The sequence below is a fragment of the Pongo abelii genome, chromosome 2 (assembly GCF_028885655.2).
Source record: "Pongo abelii isolate AG06213 chromosome 2, NHGRI_mPonAbe1-v2.0_pri, whole genome shotgun sequence".
In the NCBI taxonomy this organism is placed as follows: Eukaryota; Metazoa; Chordata; class Mammalia; order Primates; family Hominidae; genus Pongo; species Pongo abelii.
This window is the reverse complement of record NC_085928.1, coordinates 190,890,215-190,914,459: the sequence shown is the minus strand read 5'-3', so window position 1 is coordinate 190,914,459 and position 24,245 is coordinate 190,890,215. Positions and strand designations below refer to the sequence as shown.

The 24,245-nt window shown below is 41.1% G+C and overlaps 1 long non-coding RNA gene and 1 pseudogene across 1 annotated transcript in view; both read left to right on the top strand.

The window, feature by feature from the left end:
- The window catches only part of LOC129058742 (uncharacterized), a 40,191-nt gene extending 18,332 nt beyond the window's left edge, over nucleotides 1-21,859 (top strand). The window contains exon 3 of the long non-coding RNA XR_008524077.2: nucleotides 21,389-21,859. This is a non-coding gene — a long non-coding RNA (uncharacterized LOC129058742). The remainder of the gene's footprint in view (nucleotides 1-21,388) is intronic.
- Nucleotides 3,112-6,786, top strand: LOC100460348 (large ribosomal subunit protein eL32-like; annotated as a pseudogene).
- Nucleotides 21,860-24,245: the final 2,386 nt, after the last annotated feature.

The window sequence follows — 24,245 nt, the reverse complement described above, 5'->3', positions numbered from 1 at the left end:
GCCACAAAAATTTGGGCTTGCAGACAGTTTGAAGGGTGAGTAAAGCAGGGTTTTATTGGGTGAAAAGGAAGAAAAGGGGAAAACAGGGACTCTTGCTAGGACAGAGTCCCTGCTAGAGCGCTTCCCACCTGCAGCTTGAATCTCAGGTTTCATACAGGAAGAGGAGGAACCAGGCTCCTCCCTGCTACAAACATCATGAACTTCCCGAGGCTCCACCTCAGTGGGCAGGCTGGTTAGAGCTTCTCCAGGGACCACTCTTCCACCTGGCTGTCTCATTGGGATTACAAGCGTGAGCCACCGTGCTTAGCTGGGACAAATTGTTAATGAAAAAGAATATTTGGAGAAATAAATTATTCTAGGACTGGGCCAGAGAAAATATTAAGTGAGCCGTAAGCATCTTCCAGATGTTTACAGAGACTTATAGAAAGCAAGGAAGTACTCAGAAAATTAAAGGATGGGAGTACATCAAAGAACACAGGACCCAACCTGAAAGAGCTCTCAATAGCCAAAGCTGGGTAATCTGAGCAAAAAAAATAAAGTAGAGCAGGCTCAGTGGCTCACACCTGTAATCCCAGCACTTTGGGAGGCTGAGGCGGGTGAATCGCTAGAGCCTGCAAATTCCAGACCAGCCTGGGCAATGTAGTGAAATGCCATCTCTACAAAAAATACAAAAATTAGCTGGGCGTGGAGGTTGAGGTGGGAGGATCACTTGAGTTGAGGAGGTGTAAATAGCAGTGAGCTGAGATTGCACCACTGCACTCCAGCCTGGGCAACAGAGCAAGACTCTGTGACAAAAATAAAATAAGGCCGGGTGCAGTGGCTCATGCCTGTAATCCCAGCACTTTGGGAGGCCGAGGCAGGTGGATCACCTGAGATCAGGAGTTCGAGACCAGCCTGGCCAACATGGTGAAACCCCATCTCTACTAAAAATACAAAAAATTAGCCAGATGTAGTAGTGGGTGCCTATAATCACAGCTACTTGGGAGGCTGAGGCAGGAGAATCGCTTGAACCCAGGAGGTGGAGGTTGCAGTGAGCTGAGATCACACCATTGCGTTCCAGCCTGGGTAAAAAAGAGCAAAACTCCATCTCAAAAATAAATAAATTAATTAATTAATTAGATAAAACAAAAGTAGTATTGGGTTATACTTAACATATACAGTGAACAACAAGGCATCTAGACTGATATAAATGAGTAAATAAACATATAAATGGGAATAAAGGGACAAATTTTTCTTACTGAAGCATTCCAAATAATATATGCAGATAACCCCTGCTCCTGAAGATGGAACTTATTCACTCTTTCCGCTCTTTACTCCTCCTCACCTTGAGTGTGAGTTGAACTTAGTGATGTCGAAAGAATAAAGTATGTATAAGAAACAAGTGGGCCAGGCGCAGTGGCTTATGCCTGTAATCCCAGCACTTTGGGATGCTGAGGCAGGCAGATCACTTGAGTTCAGGAGTTAAAGACCAGCCTGGCCAACATGGTGAAACCCCGTCTCTACTGAAAACACAAAAAAAATTAGCCGGGCATGGTGGCAGGCGCCTGTAGTCCCAGCTACTCAGGAGGCTGAGGCACAAGACTTATTTGACCCCAGGAGGTGGAACTTGCAGTGAGCCAAGATTGCACCACTGCACTCCACCCTGGGTGACAGAGCAAGACTCTGTCTCAAAAAAACAAAAGAAAAAAAAGAAACAATTGCAGTGGAGAAATCTGAAGAACAGATTTCTCAACCAAGTGATCAAAGCTAGTATCACCAGTGGCAAATCATGTTGTTGGCATCCCGTCTGTGATAGGATGTGGTGAGAAGGGCACTTCCCCTCTGTGGTATTCTTCCCCAAAATCTGTAACTCCAGTCTAATCACAAGAAAACTATCAGACAAAAACAGACTGAGGGACATTCTGCAAAGTAACTGACTTCTTGAAACTGACAAAGTGTCATGAAAAACAAGTGAAAACTGTCACAGACCAGAGGAGATGAAAGAGACATGACAATATATGCCATTTGCTATTCAGGATTGGATCCTGGCACCAAGTATTAGTGAAAAAAATTAGTGGAAAAAAAACTAGTGATATTTAGTAAAGTCTGGAATTTATTTAATAGCAATATACTAATATTAGTTTTTTGGTTTTGACAAATGTACTATGGTAATATAAGATGCCAACATTAGGGGAAACTAGTTGGAGTGTATATGGGAACTCTGTACTACACTTGAATCTTTTCTGTAAATTTAAAATTATTCCAGAATAAAAATTTTATTTTAAAAAGTGAGTATTGTTTCATAACAATAACATTAAGAAAGAACTGAAAGCAAAGAATTCTAAAATAAGGAGGCCCATAATTTTCCATGCAAATTCTGGAAAATATTCAGGGTAATGTGGAGGTGAGCAAGTTTTTAGGAGGCTGATCACAGCCCCCAGATTATGAGTTTGTGATAATATATTTTCAAGTCCTCATTCCTGAAGAAGTTGAGAATTTTCCTAAGTTTACCTGCCCAGGGAAGTCAGGTGAACAGCTATCCTGTGATAGTCCCTAAGTGTTTTTGTTTTTGCTTTTTTAAAGAACAATTTGAGATAGGATCTCTGTCAGCCAGGTTGGAGTGCAGTGGCTGGATCAAGGCTCACTGCAGCCAAGACCTCCTGGGCTCAAGCCATCCTCCCACCTCAGCCTCTCGAGTAAACTCTAAGTTTTGATACAACCTTATGCTTCCTCACATGAGCTTCTGGTCTTCTAAGAGCCACAGCTTGCTTTATTCTACCTATAATGGATTCCCATTGTCCTTACAATAACATTTTTTTTTCTTTTTTCTTTTTTTTTAGAAAGGGTCTTACTCTGTTGCTTAGGCTAAATACAAACTCCTGGGCTCAAGTGATTCTCCCATCTCAGCCCCCCAAATAGCTGAAACAACAGAGGATAAAACATAAATCCCTTCATTGTTTGCCAGGAATCTCTAGGCCGAGCTCAACTCTTGCCATATCTCCCTTATACTCTATGCTCCGGTCGTCTTGATCCTTGGGAGGCTTCATATTCTTACTAGAATACTGTCCCCTTTATTGCTGTCTCCATTCCACCTGGTTATATCTGAAATCATCTTTTTCATGTTTTGGCATAATGGCACTACCTCAAAGAGGTGAATTGGCTAGCCTAAGGTAACCATAGTAGACTCAAGCCTGCCGTAGAGGTCAGTGATCTTGCCTTCTGGTCAAAAACGTTTCAATACCAACTTGGGCAACATGGCAAGACACCATCTCTACAAAAAAAATTCTTAAAAATTTAGTAAGGTGTGGTGGCATGTGCTTGTCATCCCAGCTACTCAGGAGGCTGAGGCAGGAGGGTAGCTTGAGCCCAGGAGTTCAAGGTTGCAGTGAGCTATGATCATGCCTCTGTACTTCAGTCCAGGCAACAGAGCAAGACCCTGTCTCTAAAGTAAATAAATAAAATTTAAAAATATGTTTTAATGGTTCTCTTTCTTATTAAGTTACATTATGAATGGAATTCCAAATGAATGGTTGGGGTTGAGGGGGAGCAGTATTTTTTTTTTTTTTGAGATAGAGTCTCTCTCTGTCGCCCAGGCTGGAGTGCAGTGGTGCGATCTCGGCTCACTGCAAGCTCCGCCTCCTGGATTCACGCCATTCTTCTGCCTCAGCCTCCCAAGTAGCTGGGACTACAGGCGCCTGCCACAATGCCCAGCTAATTTTTTGTATTTTTAGTAGAAATAGGGTTTCACCATTTTAGCCAGGATGGTCTCGATCTCATGACCTTGTGATCCGCCTGCCTCAGCCTCCCAAAGTTGGGGGAGCAGTATTTTAATCACCCTAACAAACTATTTTCATTTAAGCCTTGACTTCTTATCTACTTGCACATATAAATTTTACAAAATTATAATCATAGTGCTGATCAGCTGTTTTTTTCAAACTCCAGTACACACCAGAGGATCAATTTATATTCTGCTTTATTTTTTGTACACGTATTGTTAAGCATTTTCCATGTCGTTACATAGATTAGGTATATCTATTCATGGTTTTTTATTTTTAATTTTTCTGGAGAATGGGGGTATCACTATATTGCCCAGGCAAGTCTTGAACTCCTAGGCTCAAGCTATCCTCCCACCTTTGCCTCCCTAAGTTCTGGTATTACAGGCGTGAGCCACCGCACCTGGTCTATTTATTTTTATCATTCATATCTCATGTATTCATCTATATTTACTTAGAACTTATAATGAATGAAGTACTGGGCAAGATAATGTCATGCCAAAACAGAAATCTTTGCATCTTTGCTCTAGGGGAGTTTATATCTAGTTTACATTAATGAGTTACTTAGCCTTCCATCTTCTTTTTCTTTTTCTTTTTTTTTTTTTTTGAGACTGAGTCTTGCTCTGTTGCCCAGGCTGGAGTGCAGTGGCACACTCTCCACTCACTGCAACCTCTGCCTCCTGGGTTCAAGCAATTCTCCTGCCTCAGCCTCTGGAGTAGCTGGGACTACAAGGCACCCGCCACCACACTCTGCTAATTTTTGTATTTTTAGTAGAGATGGGGTTTCTCCATGTTGGCCAGGCTGGTCTTGAACTCTTGACCTCAAGTGATCCACCCACCTCAGCCTCCCAAAGTGCTGGGATTACAGGCATGAGCCACCATGCCTGTTGCCTTCCATCTTTTATTAATATTATTCTTAAATACAATAGTCTATATTAATATAATAATATAGTCTCCTCTGCTCTGTAAATTACACCATGTAGCCTCTTTTTTTTTTTCAAAATAGTCCTACCTATAAATTGCATTTACTCTTTTATTGTTTCTCCTCATATAAACTTTCCCTAAAAAATTTCATGTTTTCCTGATCTTGTAGGATACAATAAAGTTTCTCTTCAAAGGTTTAGCCTGCTAACTTCCTGGTTCTTTGTTCCCAAACCTAACTTTCTTGTTCTACCTGCCTCCTCGCCCCTAGTTACTCTGAACAGCCTGTCCCCTTCTCGTCAGCTCTAATCAATAACTCACATCTCTTGCCTTGGTTACCTGCACCCACTGTTTGCCCAAAACTGCATGTCTCACATGCTTCACCACTGTACCTCACATCCCCCTTCCCTTCCATATTTAGAAAGATATTTGAAAGTAGCCAATTGGATCAGCTCAGATTGTGTGATCTGACCCCAGCCCATTGGGGAGTGACACAGAGGTAAGGACTACACGCCAGAGATAAAAACCCCCTGCTCTCCTTTGTTCCCTGTGCTCTTGCGATCTTGATTGATGTGAGTGGCACCCTTCTGCAGAAGTAAATTGCCTTGCTGAGAAAACTGTTGCCTGAGTGCTGGTTTCACTTTGTGGCACCAAGCATTTATTTCTAGAGCATTTTTATATTCAACAGTCTTAAATGCTGAACATTCACTAGAGACTCCCAAAACTTAATCTTCTCTAAAACTTCATTGCCAGTTTTGAAGACACCTGAAATATAATTTTTTCCAAAAAGAACTTATCTCCCTCCACAAATAAAGGGATCTTCCTCTATGTTCTATGTTAACTAATGACATCATTATGTACCCAATTGTTCATAATGTTTTAAGTAAAAACTTAAATTTACCTATGAATCTCTCCTCATTTCTTATCACATCTCTACCTAGTAGGCCTCATTACTTCAACATTTTAAATATCTCAATTTTATCTCTTTATCTACACTCTCATTGTATTCCTTCAGTTTCTACTCATCTCTTCTCTATGCTTGCAGTAGCCCTTTAACTGGTTTCTGCCTTCTCCATTGTGATTTTTCAGTTTTTATCCCTCTACTGAAAAGAATTCTCTTTTTAAAAGCCAACCTTAGGCCAGGTTTGGTGGCTTATACATGTAACCTCAGCACTTTGGGAGGCCAAGGTGGACGGATCATTTGAGGCCAGGAGTTCGAGACCAGCCTGGGCAACATGGTGAAACCCCGTCTCTACAAAAGTACAAAAGTTAGAAAGTCTCAGCTGGTCGCAGTGGCTCATGCCTGTAATCCTAGCACTGTGGGAGGCTGGCAGATCACTTGAGGTCAGGAGTTCGAAACCAGCCTGGCCAACATAGTGAAACCCCGTCTCTACTAAAAATACAAAAAAATTAGCTGGGCATAATGGCGGGCACCTGTAATCCCAGCTACTCGGGAGGCGGAGACAGGAGAATTGCTTGAACCCGGGAGGCAGAGGTTGCAGTGAGCCAAGGTTGTGCCACTGGACTCTAGCCTGGGTGACAGAGTGAGGCTCCATCTCAAAAAAACAAAAAACAAACAAAACAAAACAAAACAAAAAAATATAGTCTCATAACCTTGTCTCAAAATAAATAAGTTAATTAATTTTTAAAAACCCCAACCTGCGCGCTGCCTACGGAGGTGGCAGTCATCTCCTCCTCAGAATCACGGCAGCCCTCAAACCCTTTATGAAGCCCAAGATCCTCAAAAAGAGAACCAAGAAGTTCATCTGGCACCAGTCTGACCGATATGTCAAAATTAAGCCTAACTGGCAGAAACCCAGAGGTGCTGACAACAGGGTTCATAGAAGGTTCAAGGGCCAGATTTTGATGCCCAACATTGGTTATGGGAACAACAAAAAAACAAAGCACATGCTGCCCAGTGGCTTCTGGAAGTTCCTGGTTCACAACACCAAGGAGCTGGAAGTGCTGCTGATGTGCAACAAATCTTACTGTGCTGAGATCGCTCACAGTTTCCTCCAAGAACTGCAAAGCCTTGGTGGAAAGAGCTGCCCAGCTGGCCATCAGAGTCACCAACCCCAATGCCAGGCTGCGCAGCAAAGAAAATGACTAGACAACTCATATGCACATTTTGTGTTTAAATAAAAATGTAAAAACTGCAAAAAAAAAAAAAAAAAAAAACCTTAGTCCAATGATCTTACTTCTAAACACGTGATTTCTTGTTTGTTATCTGACACTATCAATTCATCATATTATCACCATTTTAAACATTTATTGAACACGTAATATATGCCAGGTATTCTTCTAGGTACTTTATATTCTTTGATTTAATCTTTGCATCAGCCCTTTTGAAGCAGCCATTATTTTCATTCCAATTTTACAAATGCAAAAACCAGAGCATAGAAAGGTTAAATAATTTGCCCAAGATCAGTAATTTGGCAGAGCCACGTAGTTTGACTCTAGAGTCTTTGTTCTTAACATTACCTCACAGCTACCTTTCACAAATATATTAATTCCAGACCTCTTAGTGTGGCTTATAGTATTATTCCCAATTCAATCCCAAATCCATCTCCCCATTCATTAATTACTTATTAAATACCAAGTATAGTTGAGCTGTATATTTTTAAAACTTCTTCAAAGAGCATGTGAGTTGGTGAAAAATAATGAGTACAAAATGTTGCAAACAGTTACATGGTATAATACAATGAAGTAGAAATATTTTCAAATTCTTTGTGAATAGAAGGAAAAGCTTAAACTGGGCTGAATTTTGCTTTTTCACACTGTGGTCATTTTTCATGTTGTTCTTAAGTTTGAAACATCTCCTTCCTTGACTATCAGCCAAACTACAGTATCTTCAAGATGCCACTAAATTGTCTTCTGCTCTGTAGAGGCACCACTGACGTAGTGCAGAATTGGCATTTCTTCTTTGAACAGCCATCTTACATGGTGCAGAGTTGTAATATTGCATAGTCTATTGAATTGTTATCGCTTATTTATGTGGCTGTCCTCCACCTTCACTCCCAGAACTTAAACAGAGATCAGCCTTATTTTCCTTTGTATTCTCTTCTACTACCTAGCATTGAGCATATACGATCTTCAGTTGTTGTTTAAAACATAAAAAAAAAATAATGGTAGTCAACATTTATGATCAGTTTACTATGTGCCTGGCTGTAAGTGCTTTACATAAGTCACATGAATGAATGGATAGATGAATGAATGAATGAATGAATGAATGAATAAAAGAAACAGTCCAGAGAGAGTTGGTTGGTTAAAGCTGTGTTTCACAGATTTTCAGTCACCAGTAGGTTCTGCACTCTGTATATTGTGGTAGACAGAATTCTAAGATAGCCCTCCTGATTCTGCTCCCTGGTATCCATGTTTCTGTGTGGATAGAACCTGGAACTTGCTTGTAACCAATAGAATGTGGCAAAGGTGAAGGGGTTTTACATATGTAATTAAGATCCCTAATAAAATATACTACTACCCGTATTTCCTGTTTGATTTTTGTTTTTGTCACATCAATCACTGAAAACCCCATGCGTGCAAGGTTATAACATCATGGAATAGAACGTAGGATAGTCTAATGTATGAACTGTCAACTACCTTGACAGTAGTTTGCACAATGCCTAACAGCTGTCAAGTGTCACAATGTTTATTTTAAAAACATAAAATGGCCGGGCACCGTGGCTCATGCCTGTAATCCCAGCACTCTGGGGGGCTGAGGTGGGCGGATCACTTGATATCAGGAGTTCGAGACTAGCCTGGCCAACATGGTGAAACCCTGTCTCTACTAAAAATACAAAAATTAGCTGGGCGTGGTGGTGCGCTCCTGTAATCCCAGCTACTCAGGAGGCTGAGGCAGGAGAATCGCTTGAACCCAGGAGGCGGAGGTTGTAGTAAGCCAAGATCGTGTCACTGCAGTCCAGCCTGGGTGACAGACTGAGACTCCGTCTTAAAAAAAAAAGTATCCCATAGCACTCCTGTAAATTCACTGCCATGTCCTGGTGCCTGTGGCACAAAATTTGGGAACTGTGGTCCTATTCCATTCCTTTTATTGGTGCATATTGTTCAATTGTATGGATAAGATTATTTTAATTACTACTGCTCCATTACGTGTTAGTTTAGGCTGAGGCTGTATCTGTTTTTTATTTCCTTTCTTCTTCCTCTTCTTTTTTTTTTTTGAGACAGAGTTTCACTCATCACCCATACTGGAGTGCAGTGGCGCAATTTGGGCTCACTGCAACTTCCGCCTCCTCGGCTCAAGCGACTCTCCTGCCTCAGCCTCCTGAGTAGCTGGGATTACAGGCACTCACCACCACGCCCGGCTAATTTTTGTATTTTTAGCAGAGACAGGATTTTACCATGTTGGCCAGGCTGGTCTCGAACTTGTGACCTCAGGTGATCTCTGCACCCCACCCCAGCCTCCCAAAGGGCTGGGATTACAGGTGTGAGCCACCGTGCCCGTCCGACATTTCAATTTTTAAAGATGATTTACAAACTAAAAGAAAATTGGCATTTTTCAATTTTACCATAGAATTATTTTCTGTTTGGACATGAATTGCCTTTGCTAATTTTGATGAGGCATTTTGAAAGGTAACTACAGATGATATGTATTTTGTAGTACTTGTTTAATATATTTGGGATAAGAAGTAAAACTACTTAGAAACACAGGTGAAATTTAATAGTGCTTTGTTCAATTTCCAATATAAAGGAAATTTCAAAGCCAAAACGATGGGCAACAAATAACTTTCAAAAATGTTACTGTTCAGTACTTTCAAGAGTTAATAAGACAGGGGAGGGAATGGGTTTTATAAAACATATTTTTAAACAGGCCATATCATTTTATAATTATATGAAATGTGCATCAAAGAAAATTATTCTAAAACTCTATAAAGCATGGCAGTACCACCGTTCTGGTCGATTATGATAAGAGGAATTGGCGGAAGCCCATATAATCTGCATGTGAATTTGATTAAAATTGTTTTGCTTTAAATATATATGTGGATACGTTGAGAGGAAGATACTTCTATTTAAAAAACGTTAAATCAAGTAGGTGCAGTTGGGTAAAAATGGGAAAGAAGACATCTCATCCAATGGAAGGTACAAAGAGATTTTTTAGGATTTAATGAGTCATTTGACCTCGATTAAGTGTTTTGTTTGTTTTTCTCTTGTGAGTTTTTCATTCTGTTTTCTGTGAATAAACGAATGACTAAAAAGAGTTGTAGTAATGACAATGACACACTGCTCTAAAGAAACCATGGGAGCAGGGGATGAGGGAGGTGTTTTGGATCCAGTCCACTGTATCAAGTGACGCTCTTACCTATAGAAAAGTTTTTTCCCTTATCCCAAACATTATTAACTATATTGGTTAACCTAAGAAATGTAATCAAATACACATTTGTATGCAGACTAAGGAAAGACTTTCAATTCTCTCTTTTTTAGATTTTTTAAAATTTCAATTATGATCTACATTTAAGAAAAATTATTATTGTTATTATTATTATTTTTTTTTTGAGATGGAGTCTTGCTCTGTCACCCAGGCTGGAGTGCAGTGGCATGATCTTGGCTCACTGCAGCCTCCTAAAGTGCTGGGATTACAGGTGTGAACCATGGCGCCCTGCTGAAAAATTCTTATAAAAGCAAATTTTTTTATTCATTCATCAACTAAACATGTTTGGAATACATAAACATGTTAAGTGTTGGCTAGGTGCTAAGTATATAAAAAGCAAAAAAGGACATGGTCAATTTGTTTCAATCTCATATTCTCTCTCTCTCTCTCTTTTTTTTTTTTTTTGGGACAGAGCCTCGCTCTGTTGTCCAAAGCTGGAGTGCAATGGCTCGATCTCAGCTCACTGCAGCCTCTGCCTCCCGGGTTCAAGCGACTCTCCTGCCTCAGCCTCCCAAGTAGCTGGGATTACAGGCGACCACCACCACGCCCAGCTAATGTTTTTTGTAATTTTAGTAGAGATGGGGTTTCATCACGTTGGTCAGGCTGGTCTCGAACTCCTAACCTCAGGTGATCCACCCGCCTTGGCCTCCCGAAGTGCTCAGATTACAGGCATGAGCCACTGTGCCCAGCCTGAATCTCATACTCTTTTGATGGGTACAGGTTAGAGTAAAATTTTTAGAACTATGTGGATTCATTGTCCCCTTCCTAGGGAGTAAACAGCAGAATAAATGAGGAGAAAGATGAAATAATACTTGAGTGTTTAATTTTCCTTTGAATTCTCCAGTTCACTAATTAAATAGTGTGCAATCTTTCTATTAAGACAGTAATCATAATACTCCTATTTATAGGTCATATTGTTTGTTTAAACGAGGATTGGCTTAGCACATCTCATGAGAAAGACCAAGTTAATATATGATCACCTCAAATATGGTTTGAGAACTTAAAAAAATTGTTAATGCATCCAGGTAGTCTTGATATTTTGTTATAATTTTGTTTTCTGGTGTCACATATACATTTATTTTATTTCTTTTTCTGATCTTGCTTTGTGAAATCTTTTTTTGCCATGGCTAGAAAATAGAAAGTTTCCCTTCTATATTAAGAGTTATCATTTTAGGGAAAAGAATGTTATTGGTAAGATGAGGTTTTTGGAGAATAATTTGTAATTTACACTGACACAAGTGATAACTCTGAATTTCATCTTCTTGATGATCCCTCATTCAAAGATACTAGTTTTATTTTTTCTTTGTTCTTTTTGGCATTGGATTTTTAACCTATAATTTTATAACCAGCCAATCTATCAGTAAAGTATGAAGGTAAAGCAGTTATTTTCAGACTGTAGTAGCTTGAAACGTATACTTCTGTTAAAGAATAACTTCAGAAAAGGTAAAATCATGACTCTCATACATACAGATATAAAATGAACATGTGCTAAATATCTTACTTAACTCATTATTAATGAGGGAACCAGTAAGATTTTACAGCCAGTTTAAAGGAGAATTAAAAGAAGCACACATTTATATGGAATAAGGGAATTTTGAAAAAAATTTGCAAATAGATATTAAGCTGTTTTCTTTTTGTGGAGGTGGGTAGAGGGATGTGAATTGTTTATTGTGTGTCTATAGATAAGAATTATTTTGCATTGCTATCAGTTATCCACAATTTACAGAGTTGTAAAATAGCTCAAAGGTAATGAAAGGCACTGAGCCTCTGTATAATCAGAATCAGATAATTTGGAAAGGTGTGCTCTAAACAATGCATAATTTTTCACTGAAGAACAAGATGTTACAAGTACGCTCCCAAGTAACTTTTATTAGGACACTACTAGAGAAATGCTTCATCAAAAGGAAGGAGTAAATTTTTAAAAGAAGAAGAAGAAGGAGGAGGAGAAGGAGGAAGGAGGAAGGAGGAAGGGAGAAGAAGGGGGAAGAAGAGGAAGAAGGAAGAAGGAGAAGGAGAAAGAGAGAAGAAGAAGAAGGAGGAAGAAGAGGAAGAAGAGAAAGAAGAAGAAGACAGCAGATCCCCCAAACAGGGTATAGGGTATACAACACCGAGGAGTGGTGAGGCTCAGGACGACAGAAGAGCAATAGGCCAGAGCCCAGCCAGCCCAGGGTCCAGAAAGAAGGAGACCTCCTAAGAGGGTTCCAGGAAAATAGAAATGGAATTGATGTGCTTGAGCATATGGAAAATATAATTTAAAGGCTTTTGGTAGAGATGTTAAACCTTTTACAGAACACTAATGATAAATAATAATTTAAAAAAAAAAGGTGAATTTAGGCTGGGTGCGGTGGCTCATGCCTGTAATCCCAGCACTTTGGGGGGCCAAGGCTGGCAGATCACCGGAGGTTGGGAGTTCGAGACCAGCCTGACCAACATGGAGAAACCACGTCTCTACTAAAAATACAAAATTAGCCAGGCGTGGTGGTGCATACCTGTAATCCCAGCTACTCGGGAGGCTGAGGCAGGAGAATCACTTGAACCCAGGAGGTGGAGGTTGCGGTGAAGCAAGATCATGCCATTGCACTCCAGCCTGGGCAACAAGAGCGAAACTCCATCTCAAAAAAAAAAAAAAAAAAGGTGAATTTAAAAATGAGGCCAGCATTGATTTTAGGAATTCTGGCTGCACAAGAATGGATATGTAATGCTACAGATGGCTCAGGTATGAACAATACGTGCATAGTCATTGTGAAACGGCTACGTTGTCTGGGATATATACCCTGGGATTTGCTGTCTCACACTGAGAAAGAATTCAGGACATGGACACGTGGGTAGGTTAAGGAGTGGAAAGTTTAATAGACAGGAGAAAGGAGAGAGGAGAGCAGCTCTTGGCGATAGAAAGAGAGGAGAGAGGAGAAAGGAGAAAGGAGAGAGAAAGAGATCTGGAAAAAAAAAAAAGGAGACTTGGGGGAACGCAGCAGATTTTATAGTCCGGTTTGCAGAGGCAGTGTCTGATTTACGTAGGGCTCACATATTGGTTCCGTCAGGTATGACGTTGACATAGCTCGTGGGGAAGGCTGGTTGCCCCACCCTAATCTTATTATGCAAATGAGCTTTTCAGTTGATGGGGGCCATCTTGTCTGCTCTTTACTGTACACGTGGCTGACAAAGAGAAGGGAAGATGAAGCCACCATCTTGAACATATCTAGTCCCTAGTTCCTGCTGACATTCACTTGTGCAAGCTCCCAGCTTGCTTGTTTATGTCTGCAGCTTGACTTTACAGGCTGCTCTTTTTTTTTTTTTTTTTTTTTTTTTTTTTTTTTTTAAACAGAGTCTCTCTGTGTCATCCAGGCTGGAGTGCAATGGCTCGATCTCAGCTCACTGCAACCTCTTCTCCCAGGTTCAAGCTATTCTCCCGCCTCAGCCTCCCAAGTCGCTGGGATTACAGGCATCCGCCATCATGCCCAAATTTTTCTGTTTTTGTAGAGACGGGGTTTCATCATGTTGGCCAGGCTGGTCTTGAACTGACCTCAGATGATCCGCCTGCCTCGGCCTCCCAAAGTGCTGGGATTACAGGCGTGAGCCACCGCACCCAGCTAACAGGCTGCTCTTTGTTAGAAAATGATTTGGGGCTGCCTTTCATTTAAAAGAAAAGCCTTACTGAGGACTTCTGTACACTCACTATCTGCCTAAGTGATTTCTTCTTAACTTCTATACAATTATAATGTAAATATTGACTATTTATTCCTCCAAAAAGTGTGATAAAGCAATGTTGGGATGATGAGGGAGGGGAAATGATAGATGTACATGTGGAAAGGTTAGTCATCCATCAAAGTCATTAAGCAATATCTAAAAATGATAAGGCTAGGGCCGGGCGCCGTGACTCACGCCTGTAATCCCAGCACTTTGGGAGGCTGAGGCGGGCGGATCACCTAAGGTCGGGAGTTCGAGACCAGCCTGACCAACATGGAGAAACCCCGTCTCTACTAAAAATACAAATATTAGCTGGGCGTGGTGGCACATGCCTGTAATCCCAGCTACTCGGGAGGCTGAGGAGGCAGGGGAATCGCTTAAAAACCCGGGAGCCGAGATTGCACCAGTGCACTCCAGCCTGGGCAACAAGAGTGAAACTCCGTCTCAAAAAAAAAAAAAAAAAAAAGATAAGGCCAGTGGCAGTGGCTCACACCTGTAATCTCAGCACTTTGGGAAGCTGAAGTGGGAGGATCACCGGAGACCAGGAATTGGAGACCTGTCTCAAAACCATGTCTCTACAAACTTTTTTAAAAAATTAGCCACGTATACGCTGGGCACAGTGGCTCACGCCTGTAATCCTAGCACTTTGGGAGGCTGAGGAGGGTGGATCACTTGAGGTCAGGAGTTGGAGACCAGCTTGGCCAACATGGTGAAACCTCGTCTCTACTAAAAATACAAAAATTTGCTGGGCATGGTGGTGCATGCTTGTAATGCCAGCTACTCGGGAGGCTGAGTCAGGTGCATCACTTGAACCCGGGAGGCAGAGGCTGCAGTGAGCGGGAATCGTGCCACTGCATTGCAGCCTGGGCAACAGAGTGAGACTCTGTCTCAAAAATAAATAAATAAATAAATAAAAATTAGCCAGGTGTGGTGATGTGTGCCAGTAGCACTAGCTACTCAGCAGGCTGAAGTGGGAGGATCACTTGAGCCCAGGAGGTAAGGCTATAGTGAGCCATGATTGTGCCACTGCACTCCAGCCTGGATGACACAGCCACAACCTATCTCAAAAAAAAAAAAAATGATAAATTAACAAATAGCCATAGAAGCATAGTACTCACAAATGTGGAGATAAGTACCAGAGAAAATAGCTAGCAGAGCTGCCAATGACTGCCTCTGGGAAGTAGATACCAGTTGTGAGAAAGCTTAGGGCAGAGAATGGCTGTTTTTCATTAAAAACTTATATACATAAATTCACACATACATACCTGTATAATTATACACCTATCTATTAAAAATAAATTTGAAAAAAGGATTATACCTAAAAAATGAGTATATATTACTAAATGCCAGTGGGGTATGGGCAATCTCAAACTTTTACCAGTGATTATAAATTGGCATAGCCATTGTTGAAGGTCTAACCTAATGAAATTTTATTTATATTTATTTATTTATTTGAGACAAAGTCTCGCTCTGTTGCCCAGGCTGGAGTGCAGTGGCGTAATCTTGGCTCACTGCAACCTCCGTCTCCCGAGTTCAAGCAATTCTCCTGTCTCAGCCTCCCGAGTAGCTGGGATTGCAGGCATGCACTACCACACCTGGCTAATTTTTGTGTTTTTAGTGGAGACAAGGTTTTGCCATGTTGGTCAGACTGGTCTCGAACTCCTGACCTCAGATGACCCACTTTCCTCGGCCTCCCAAAGTGTTGGGATTACAGGCATGAGCCACTGTGCCCAGCCTTATTTATTTATTTATTTATTTTATTTTTTTTTTATTTATTTTGAGACAGGGTCTCACTCTGTCTGAGGCTGGAGTGCAGTGGCACAGTCCCAGCTCACTTGAACTGCCCCCCAGCTTCAAGTGATTCTCCCGCCTCACTTGAGGCAGGAGGGACCCAAATAGCTGGGACCACAGCCATGTGCCATCACGCCGGGCTAATTTTTGTATTATTAGTAGAGATGGGGTTTCACCATGTCGGCCAGGCTGATCTCAAAGTCCTGACCTCAAGCAATCTACCTGCTTGGCCTCCCAATGTGCTGAGATTATAGGAGTGAGCCACCACATCTGTTCCCTAATGAAATTTTAAATGTATATATTGAGGATCTAAGTCTGATTTTTTTTTCATCTTGCCCAAATTCCTATCTAAGGGGTGTGGGGAGTAATGCCCTGCAAATCATAAATTCTTATCAGGTGGATTTTATTTAATGCTGTATAGCATGACTTACTTTCCAACCTGACTCTGGCATAACATTACAAGACAAGGAAGAAAATTAAAATATTTTATCCCAAAATATGTTTCTTTGCCATATTTTGAAATGGCCTTGCAAAGCTGTTCTTTGTGGGGGAAATTTTACATCTGTAAAGATACTCCATTAACATAGCTAGATCTTTTTCTTCCAGACGCTCTCAATCCTAAAGAGATTAACTAAGATCAGAATAGGTAATATGTGTCATCTATCATCTCTAAGGGCAGACACTATAAGACTTTAAAAGAAATTTGGTCTCCACAATCTTTGTCTTAACCTGAAACTTCTCTTTCTATCACTCCCAGGTCTTTAGACAAACTCAACCAATTGTCAACCAGAAAATGTTTAAATTCACCTATAGCCTGGAAGCCCCTGCTTTGAGTTGTCCTGCCTTTCTGGACCAAACCAATGTATTTCTTAAATGTATTTGATTGCTGTCTCATGCCTCTCTAAAATGTATAAAATCGGCTGGGCACAGTGACTCACACCTGTAATGCCAGCCCTTTGGGAGGCTGAGGTAGGTAGATCACCTGAGGTCAGGAGTTTGAGACCAGCCTGGCCAACATGGTGAAACCTTTTCTCTACTAAAAATACAAAAATTAGCTGGGCGTGGTGGCGGGCGCCTGTAATCCCAGCTACTCGGGAGGTTGAGGCAGGAGAATCGCTTGAACCGGGGAGGCAGAGATTGCAGTGATCTGAGATCACCCCACTGCACTCCAGCCTGGGCAACAGAGAGAGACTCAGTCTCAAAAAAAAAAAAAAAAAAAAAGTGTAAAATGAAGCTGGGTTCTGACCACGTTGGGAACATGTTCTCAAGGGCTCCTGAGGGCTGTGTCATGGGCCATGTCACTCCTATTTGGCTCAGAATAAATCTCTTCAAATATTTTACCGAGTGTGACTTTTCTCGTCGACAATACCCTTTGACCCAACAGCCTTTCTTCTTGGCATTTTTCCTCAGAGAATCACTTAGACATTTGCTCAAAGAGGCATTCCTAGTGATGTTCCTGGAGTGTTGTTTACAAGGAAAAAAATGATAATGCTCTCCAATGAAGGAGGAATGGTAGTACAACAATAGCAAAACAAAAGTCTGTTTTTTTTTTTTTTGGAGACGCAGTCTCACTCTGTCGTCCTAGCTGGAGTGCAGTGGCATAATCTCAGCTCACTGCAACCTCTGCCTCCTGGGTTCAAGAGATTCTTCTGCTTCAGCCTCCCAAGTAGCTGGGATTACAGGCTCCTACTACCACATCTGGCTAATGTTTGTATTTTTAGCAGAGAGGGAGTTTCGCCATGTTGGCCAGGCTCGTCTTGAACTTTTGACCTCAAGTGATCCGACAGCCTCAGCCTCCCAAAATGCTGGGATTACGGGTGTGAGCCACCATGGCCATACTCACACTTTTAAGAAGAAGAAACATGTTCAGAGATGTTAAGGTATACTTGGGATTCTAACCCCTTGAGTCAATGTATATGGAGCTCAGGCTTATTTCAAAAAAGATATAAATATATAGAATTTGATAGCTTAAACTTGGCTTAGTGCAGTGGCTCATGCCTGTAATTCTAGCACTTTGAGAAGCCGAGTCAGGCAGATCACCTGAGGTTGGGAGTTCGAGATCAGCCTGGCCAACATGGTGAAACCTCATCTGAAAACACAAAAAAATTAGCCGGCGTGGTAGCGCGTGCCTGTAGTCCCAGCTACTCAGGAGGCTGAGGCAGGAGTATTGCTTGACCCTGGGAGGACAAGATTGCAGTGAGTGGGGATCACGCCATTGCACTCCAGCCTGGGCAGCAAGAGAGAAACTCCATCTCAAAAAAAAAAAAAAAAAAAAAGCTTAAACTTTATTTGCATGTTAATTTAAAAAGAAGAGAACTAAGTCTATAAAGTGTTCAATTAATCAGAAAATCTCAAGCATACTGAGTAAGGCCACGAAGATGTATAGATTCATTTTATCATCACTAATCAAAATACGTATCCTTTATAAATCATGAAGTCTTTTAGAGCAGGGACTATAGTCACATATCTGTCTTGAACGCCTAACAAAATGCCTGGTATGGCACATAGTATATGATCAGTTCTTTTCATTTAATTTAATGGCATTGAACAAATGGTAATGAGTATAAACTACAAGATAAATTTTAGTTCATTTACAGACTTACTTTCAAGTAGCACTGCCTTCTTTTTTTTTTTTTTTAATTTGTAGAGATGTCAAGATGGTCAGTATTTTTTGTTTGTTTGTTTTGAGATGGAGTCTTACTCTGTCCCCCAGGCCGGAGTGGAATGGCACAGTCTCAGCTCACTGCAACCTCCGCCTCCTGGGTTCAAGCGATTCTTCTGCCTCAGCCTCCTAAGTAGCTGGGTCTACAGGCACATGCCACTACACCTGACTAATTTTTGTATTTTTATTAGATGGGGTTTCGCCATATTGGCTAGGCTGGTCTTGAACTCCTGACCTCGTGATCTGCCCACCTTGGCCTCCCAAAGTGCTAGGATTATAGGTATGAGCCACCGCGCCCAGCTGATGGTCAGTATTTATTGAATTATTATATTTTATGTGTTAAGGCTTTCAGTAATGTCTGTTCAATTGAGTTGTGGAACTGTTATGCAAAAGGTAAATGAGAAAGAGTCCTTTCCCTCAAGCAGTATACAATCTAATTGAAAATGTAAAAGTATCCTTATGGAGAGGACTAAGAACATTTTCAAAGCAACAAATAAATAAATGTGAGTAGCTCTCAAACTTTAAAAATCTTAACCCAGAGGAAGAAATACATTTTTCATGGCTACCAAGCATATATATACAATACAAATTAAAACAGCCTGGGCATAGTGGCCCACGCCTGTAATCCCAGCACTTTGGGAGGCCGAGGCAGGCAGATAACTTGAGGTCAGGAGTTTGAGACCAGCCTGGCCAACATGATGAAACCCTGTCTCTACTAAAAATACAAAAATTAGCCGGGCATGGTGGTGGGCGCCTGTAGTCCCAGCTGCTCAGAGGCTGAGGCAGGAGAATAGCTTGAACTTGGGAGGTGGAGGTTGCAGTGAGTCGAGATCATGCCACTGCACTCCAGCCTCGGAGACAGAGCGAGACTGCTTCTAAAACAAAACAAGACAAAACAAAAACAAAAAAAACCTAAAACTAAAGTTTTATAGTTTCATGAAACAATGCATACTCTTACTATTATTGTTTTTTTCAAAAGATGGAATCTTACTATGTTGCCCAGACTAGACTCAGACTCCTGGGTTCAAGTGGTCCTCCTGCTCAGCCTCCTGCATACTCTTATTTCATGATTACATTTTTTTTTTTTTTTTTGAGATGGGGTCTCACTCTGTCACCCAGGCTGGAGTGCAGTGGTGTGATCTCGGCTTGTTGCAAACTCTGCCTCCTGGGTTCAAGCGATTCTTCTGCCTCAGCCTCCTGAGTAGCTCGGATTACAAGCACACACCACCACCCCTGGCTCATTTTTGTATTTTTGGTAGAGATAGGGTTTCACCGTGTTGGTCAGGCTGGTCTCAAACTCCTGACCTCGTGATTCGCCCACTTCGGCCTCCCAAAGTCCTGGGATTTCAGGCATGAGCCACTGAGCCCGGCTGGTTACATTCTTTTTTTTTTTTTTTTTTTTAATACTAGTCTATTTCATTGTATTTTGTATAGCTTAAAAAATTCTAGCATCTGCCAATGAAACTTAGTTTATGACCTTTAAGGGATCATTATCTGAAGTTTGGAAAACACTGGTCTTGCTAAATGACTAATAAACATTTTTATTTATCTGTAATAACATGCCTACTATAGTTTCACTTTTGGATCCATGAAGGTTATAGATAATATAGAAAATAAATGTTCACAGGCAATCATCTGTATGAGGCATGAATTGGCAAGAATAAAGTTGATAAGGCTACAGGTATCTAAAAAGAATAAACCAGGGCCTAAAGAGTGAACTGGGCAAAGATGGCTAGAGAATTGTAGTAACAAGAATGGTGAAGAAAGCATTGTCCTCAGGAGCAGGTAAAGTAGTGGCTTTAAATGAAACCAGCAGAGCTGTAGACAGAGGGGGAAAGTGGCTGGTTCAGGACACTTGAGATGTGGAATCCATGAAGAGGTGCCAAGGAGAAAGCAAGCTGACCTAAGCTTTTGGTCACTTGGAATGACCCAAAAAATACTGGGTAAAGAACTGTGGAATAAGGGAAATGTAATATTCAACCTACACAGAAAGCAGATTTGATATGAGACCCCATATTGCAAAGCTGGTTTCTGGGACTATGTTGTTTACCTGCAAATTGCTTACTTGGATGTAGTTTCTGCCCTGATGTTTCTGTAAGTGATCTCAAAGTCACTTTGAGTTGCTTTTCTAATAGTAATTTATATGAATAGATCTATTTTCTTACACACAGTCTCTTTATAATAAGCCAATTTGTGTCACACAAAAAGACATTTATTTTTGAGATAATAATAAAAGCTACAATTTTTTCAGTGCTTGCTATGTGTTAGACATTGCTGTAATCACTTTGCATCTGTTAATATATCTAGCCCTTAGGATGACCATTTGAGGTAGATGGTATCATTACTGTCTATTTTATAAATAGGTAATATAGGCAGAAATAATTTACCTAGTATTACAGAGTTAACAAGTAGCAGAATCTAACTTCAGAGCCCTTTATTTTTTATTTTTTTTATGTTTGAGATGGAGTCTCGCTCTTGTTGCCCAGGCTGGAGTGCAGTGGTGCGACTTTGGCTCACTGCAACCTCCGCCTTCTGGGTTCAAGAGATTCTCCTGCCCCAGACTCCCAAGTAGCTGGGATTACAGGCACATGCCACCATGCCTAGCTAAATTTTTTTGTATTTTTAGTAGAGACGGGGTTTTCACCATGTTGGCCAGGCTGGTCTCGAACTTCTGACCCCAGGTGATCACCCGCCTCAGCCTCCCAAAGTGCTGGGATTACAGGCGTGAGCCACCGCGCCTGGCCAGAGCCTTTATAAGCATTGTGAAAAAGAGGCTGCCTGAGGCTAGTAATATAGTCTGGGGACATAGCAACTCTCAAAATTGTGTTTCTGAGTACCAGGGCCTAGCCATTTGACCTAGGAGACCATAGGCCTGCCTGTTTCTATGTTCTAGGAGTGGCATATATAAGATATCCACACTACAAAAACTTATCCACACTACAAGAACAATTATAGTTGCTATAAAAGATATATATGATAAATTAATCAGATGCAAACAAAATAGTTAATGTTGTTGCAATTTGTACAAGGAAGTTACCTGAATTGTGATGGGATTAATCTGAGAGTTATTTCTAATATTAGCAAAAAAGAAAGCTTTTGGGAGACAAAGAAATATCTGCAGTTGGAGTAGCTACACTGCATCTTTTCACAGTTTGGGACTTATGCTGAATATCTTGTTTACCTCTCCAGGTCTTTGTTCCATTCTTCTGCCTGCTCTGTGTTCTGGGAGGCTGACCTGCGTAGACTGCATCAACAGGCTTTTTTGTCTTCTGGCCTTAGGTGGGACCAGCCAATGGAGGGCGGCAGCCAGAGATGCTGGGAGGGCAGAGAGCTCTCGAAACAGATTCCACCACCTCTTACTTGTTTGCATCCCTGGACTGGAGATCAGAGTACCTGTCAGATGGACCCCTCTACATACCTTTCCGTGTCTTCAGGTTCTAGAGGCCACAACTTCTCTTGGCCTCTAGAGGCGCTATCAGGCCTGACAGTGGCGACGGGAGCCCAACTGCTGTTGCACTCCATCATGCAGTTTCCTTGTGTCCTGATAACATTTTAAAAATTGTACCTTTAAAAAACTCTCCTGAAATTATCCAATTTGAGGATTCCTTCTATTTCCTACCAGTTCTAACTGATAAGACTCTTTACGATTCTGCTACTTTTGATCCTTATCCTAAAAAACCTAAAAATAAGTAAGGCAAAATATCTAGTACATCCATAATGTATTTTTCCCAATACAATGAAACAATATTTGTTGTTTTCTTGTGTTTTTCCTTTTGTATTGGAACGGGAAAGAAAGAAGGGAAAATGAGAGAAAAGAAAAAGGATGAAATTAGAAAACAGTGGCTGGGCGCGGTGGCTCACGCCTATAATCCCAGCGCTTTAGGAGGCCGAGGTGGGTGGATCACGAGGTCAGGAGTTCGAGACGAGCCTGGTCAACATAGTGAAACTCCATCCCGACTAAAAATACAAAAATTAGCCAGGCGTGGTGGCACACACCTGTAGTCCCAGCTACTCGGGAGGCTGAGGCAGGAGAATTGCTTGAACCCAGGAGGTAGAGGTTGCAGTGAGCCGAGATCATGCTGCTGCACTCCATCCAGCCTGGGCAACAGAGCGAGACTCGTCTAAAAAAAAAAAAAAGAAAGTAGAAAACAGTGAACAAGGAGACAGAAAGGAATTAAGATAAGGCAGATGGGTAGCAGATTATAGTTGTTTCTATAATCAGGACTGAGTTTCTGAGAACACAGATTCCAGGCTGAATCTTACTGTGTGACATTGAGAAAGTTACTTTCCCTCATCTGTAAACTGTTGAAAATAATATTTCAGCCGGGTGCAGTGGCTCATGCCTGTAATCCCAGCTCTTTGGGAGGCTGAGGCAGGCAGATCACGAGGTCAGGAGTTTGAGACCATCCTGGCTACTATGGTGAAACCCCGTCACCACTAAAAATATAAAAATTAGCCCAGGCGTGGTGGTGCACACCTGTAGTCCCAGCTACTGGGGAGGTTGAGGCAGGAGAATCACTAGAACCTGGGAGGCAGAGGTTGCAGTGAGCTGAGATTGGGTATGACAGAGTGAAACTCTGTCTCAAAAAAAAAAAAAAGAATATTTCTTACCTCATGGCACTGTTGTATTAATAAAAAAATGTGTATCAATTCTTGGCAAATGTAGGTCTTCATAATTGCTACTTAGTTTTTCTTTCTTCCAGCTTTTATTGAAGATTATTAAAACAACAGGTAATTTTTCTTCATGTATTTTCACTGACATTGAATTAATTTAGAATTTGAAAGAGCATACATAAAAACCTCCTAAAACCACAAAAAAGGAATCATTTCAACCTGCTCCAATTAACCTGTGTTTCATAAATTTAGAGTTTTCTTAGAATTCAATATTTAGAATTCAATATTTTCAAAATCAATTTACTTTATAGTTCATGAAATAGAACTTCCAGGCTGAGAGGGTAAAAACAAAAATAGAACTATGTAAATATCATAGAAAATTCCAAAAAAATTGTCTATCAGCTCTTATATGACTATTTTATTTTACTAAGTAATGTTTAGAAGAATCATGTGTAAAAGAATCAAGAGGTTTTTTTTTTTTTTTTTGAGACGGAGTTTTGCTCTTATTGCCCAGGCTGGAGTGCAGTGGCACCATCTCCGCTCATTGCAACCTCTGCGTCCTGGGTTCATGCGATTCTCCTGCCTCAGCCTCCTGAGTAGCTGGGACTACAGGCGCCCACTACCACGCCTGGCTAATTTTTTGTATTTTTAGTAGAGACGGCGTTTCACCATGTTGGCCAGGTGGGTCTCAAACTCCTGACCTCAGGTGATCCACCCATCTCGGCCTCCCAAAGTGCTGGGATTACAGGCATGAGCCACCATGCCCGGTGGAGGTTTCTTTTTTTTTTTTTTTTTTAAATTTGCAGTATATAATTAATTCACCTCACTTCCAGGAACATGTGCTTTAAAAATGTGGAATACTGGCAAGTGTTAACATTTGAAAAAAACAATATTGGCTGGGCATGGTGGCTCATGTCTGTAATCCTAGCACTTTGGGAGGCCAAGGCAAAAGGATTGTTTGAGGCCAGGAGTTTGAGACCAGCCTTGGCAAAATGGCAAGACCCCGTCTCTACAAAAAACAGAAAAATTACCAGGTGTGTTGGTGCTTGTCTGTAGTCCCAGCTACTCAGGAGGATCACTTGAGCCCAGGAGTTTGAGACTGCAGTGAGCTATGATTGTGCCACTGCACTTTAGTATGGGCAAGGGAGTGACACCCTGTCTCAAAAACCAAAAAATGTAAAAACAAAAATATCCAAAACAATATTAAATATACTAGAAGTGCTCATTGCTTTCTTCTCATTTTTAAGAGATTTTTCTCCACTAGTGTTACTTCCATTTTTTTCTTCATTCACTAGTTAAATAAATTGAGGGGAAAAATATATAAATTATATATATATATATATATCACAAAAAACATACGTGGGCTAGGCGTGGTGGCTCATGCCTGTAATCCCAGCACTTTGGGAGGCTGAGGCGGGCGGATCACCTGAAG